The sequence below is a fragment of the Momordica charantia genome (assembly GCF_013281855.1).
Source record: "Momordica charantia cultivar OHB3-1 chromosome 11 unlocalized genomic scaffold, Mcharantia_2.0 BLBB01000011.1, whole genome shotgun sequence".
In the NCBI taxonomy this organism is placed as follows: Eukaryota; Viridiplantae; Streptophyta; class Magnoliopsida; order Cucurbitales; family Cucurbitaceae; genus Momordica; species Momordica charantia.
The window spans coordinates 14289760-14293201 of record NW_028275159.1 but is presented as its reverse complement, the minus strand read 5'-3'; the positions used below and the strand labels follow the sequence as shown (position 1 = coordinate 14293201).

The 3442-nt window shown below is 30.7% G+C and overlaps 1 long non-coding RNA gene across 1 annotated transcript; it reads right to left on the bottom strand.

Moving 5' to 3' along the window:
* Positions 1-331: 331 nt before the first annotated feature.
* Positions 332-2745, bottom strand: LOC148208150 (uncharacterized). Its single transcript, XR_015788715.1, has 3 exons — positions 2547-2745; positions 1737-1781; positions 332-743 (listed from the first exon to the last, which is right to left on the bottom strand). It is a non-coding gene; the product is annotated as an uncharacterized LOC148208150 (long non-coding RNA).
* Positions 2746-3442: the final 697 nt, after the last annotated feature.

Below are 3442 nucleotides of genomic sequence, written 5' to 3'. Positions count from 1 at the left end.
AACTCAAAGAACTGGATTGTGTCCAAAATCAGCCTCAGTTCAAGGGGCAAGGTCTAAAATTATTCAAGCCCAAACTTTTTCGAATTAAATTAGGGATAATGTCTTGGATGAGCTGTTTTGGAAACTTATTTTCACAAATGTCCAATGTTTACAAATTTTATAATATTTATGGATTTAAAACTTTTCCAAATACAAAATTTGCCCATTTATGGCATTTATATTTATTATAATTAGTCTCTTATTTAAATGCAAAAGATTAATGTTCCAAATTTGATTTTGTAAACATTAAAGTATTGTGGGTCCTAAATCAATTATTCTCATAATCCCCTAATTTACTCATTAATATATTCTACTAAAAAATGAAATTTATTACATAATATTCAATTATTTACCCAAATTTACTCCTTAATATATTCTACTAAAGAGTGAAATTTATTACAAAATATTTTTTCATTTCATTCCAATTTTTGGCTCAATTTCAATACTATAGCCATCATAACTGACACGACCCGTACCAGAACACCTACTAGTTCAAGAACGAACAGCGCGACCATGGACCCCACTAGGTACAGAGTCTATAGTCGAAAATCTTCTAGACTTTTACACTAACTTTTAGCATCATTCTTATTCTTAAATTTCTTTTAGATACACTATTCATAATGTAACTACAGATGATATGCAATTTCTTAACGACTCTGGGTGGCAGAAGTTGGTCCATTCTCTCTTTGAAACTCAGATACAACCTGCGAAAAAAAACAAAGGGTAAAGAGTGAGCTGAAAAGCTCAGTGAGTGGTAAATTAATACAAAAAAAAAATAATATTGTAAGACTTCTTTCATAAACAACTGAAGTTTCGAAGATCTGCAAAACAAGCCTTATAAAACCGTTCTAATAAATATTCACATTAAATCTCATAAAACTTGAGAACTAAAACTCATAAAGACTTCCTCATAATAAACGTGTAACAGCAGGCATTCTCAAAATAAAATTGTAAATCGTTCTCCTGAAATATTAAACATAACTAGGAAAACACTTTCTAATATCATATAAAACATTTTCCTTCAACCAATAAATAGGTTCAGAAAACTCAACACCACACATGTATCCACATTCTATTCTGGTCTACTAGCGTAGAGTAATCTCAATATGCACAGCAGAATAATTCTATTTCTGATCTACTGGTATAGAGTAATCTCAATATATACAGCAGAATAATTCTCTCAACACGTGGAGTAAAATGGTCTCAAAGACCTTCTATTTCTGGGTATACTATAGAAACACATTCACATAGCATACGGGTAATCACCTGGATACAATAACATGGTGGTCTGAAAACTTATTTCTGCATAAAATTCTCAATCTCATTGACTGTTCTAAAATTCTTTTTTTCTTCTTTCTTCTTTCTAAGAACTTTTCTTTCGTTCTCAGATCACTTCTAAAATCTTTCTTTCTAAAAACATTTCATGGAATTCTAATATTATTTTTTGAAATCTCTTTCTAAATACTTTTCATAAGCTTTAAACACTTCTTTAAACTCATAAAACATTTCTCATTAAACATTTCTAAAATAATTCTTTCTAACACATTTTCTTTCATTCTTAGCAGAAATGTTAAAACGTACTTAATATACACTTTCTTGAAATTCTATCATAATATATTTCTAAAAACATTTCTAGAATAAACCACTCACAAATTCCAATAATAATATCTAAAACATTTAATAAAGTAACCACTCACAAATCCTTTAAACTCGGTCGTCATTTCCTCCAATTTCTGGCCAACCTGAAATATCGATTTAATACCAAATTATTTTACTTAATTCTAATATCAACTACTCCCAAACTTTAATGACAATATATTCAAACAAAACCAATTATTCAAAATTCCTCATCCTCTCTCTTCATTAAAAGCCAACTACTTCTCTTTCCTATCACCTTACACGTGTGGGACCCACAAACATAACTCAATTTTCTCTTTCCTTTCAACTTCACATTTTCGTTCATTAATTTTCAAACCACGAATTACCTCATTTCTTTTACCAATTTGGCAATTCATTTTACTTTTCTTAATTTATTTTTATCCCAAAATCCCTTTCTCTCTCCTCTATTCAACAACACATCTTCTTTTTCTCTCTTCTCTCTTCTCCTACCAAACCCACGGCCATTTTTTCTTTCTTTTTCTTCTTTTGCAACTTCTTCCTTCTCTTATCAATTACCCTTCTCTGTTTTCCTTTTCTTTTTATGAACTTTTCTCTAAATTCCTACTCTTCAAACCTTCTAAAATTCCATAAACTCTACCTTCAATTTCCTTCTTCTTCTTCACAAATTCCCCTCAAATTCCACCATTAAAGATACCCATAATAACAATTACGTTTTCTGTAAAACGATTATTAAGGCCAGAAATTCAAATTTTCTTCTAAGCAATTTCTTGAATATAACCACAAAAATCCACAGATTCACAGAATTTCTAAAGAATAAAACCCACAAAATTTCACCTTAAACAGTCCTATAACCCGTGATTTCTCCTACTTAGTTTTAAAAAACTTACCAAACTATGAATCCATAACTCCGTACCGCTGCTTTTAAAACAAATTTCTTCAAACTCTTCTTCACCATCGTTCTCTCTCCCTCCTTTTTCCTTCTCCATTTTCGTTTCACCCCTCTCTGTTCTTTCTTTTTTTTTTCCCTTCTTTCTTCTTTTCTTTTCTTTCCTTTCCTTTTCTGTTTCTCTCTTTTTTTTTTTAAAACACATCACACACAACTTTCCTAAGGCAACACCACACACACGCGTCGCCTTTGAAATTCAAACCAAATTCCTTTTTTTTTTTCTCTTTTCTTTTAAGTTAAAAGACCAATATACCCTTTAAACTTCAATCTTTAATAATTCCCCAAATTTCTCTCTTTTTTTTTGTTACAAAAAGACTAAACAGTCCTTACAATAACATACACTTGTACCGGAACATATATATATTTATACGGAGATATAAACTATATCCGGCTACCTTTTCACTTATATGGAAATATAAGCTATATCCGGCTATAAACTTAAGCAACATACACTTAACAAGGGTGATATAAACTATAGCCATTATAACATACACTTATATGGAGATATAAACTATATCGGGCTATAAAGCGTATACGGTTATATCCCTCTACAATTAACAAACGAAGCAAATAACCTACATAATCAAATATATACGACGTTACCATCGAATACTTTTTAAATACCCAAAAATTGAACTCCCAAAATCAAAAATAAAAAACAAACCTAGAATATTTAAAACGTAAATTGCAAAAAACTGGCTACCTGAAACAATTGTGAAAAGTGAGTGAATTGGAACCAGGCTGCCGAAGACAGTAACGACAAAAATGGAGAATACTAAGAAGACGAGGAGACGGCCTATCGGAAACAATGGTGAAAAGCGGGAGAAAAAGAAGATG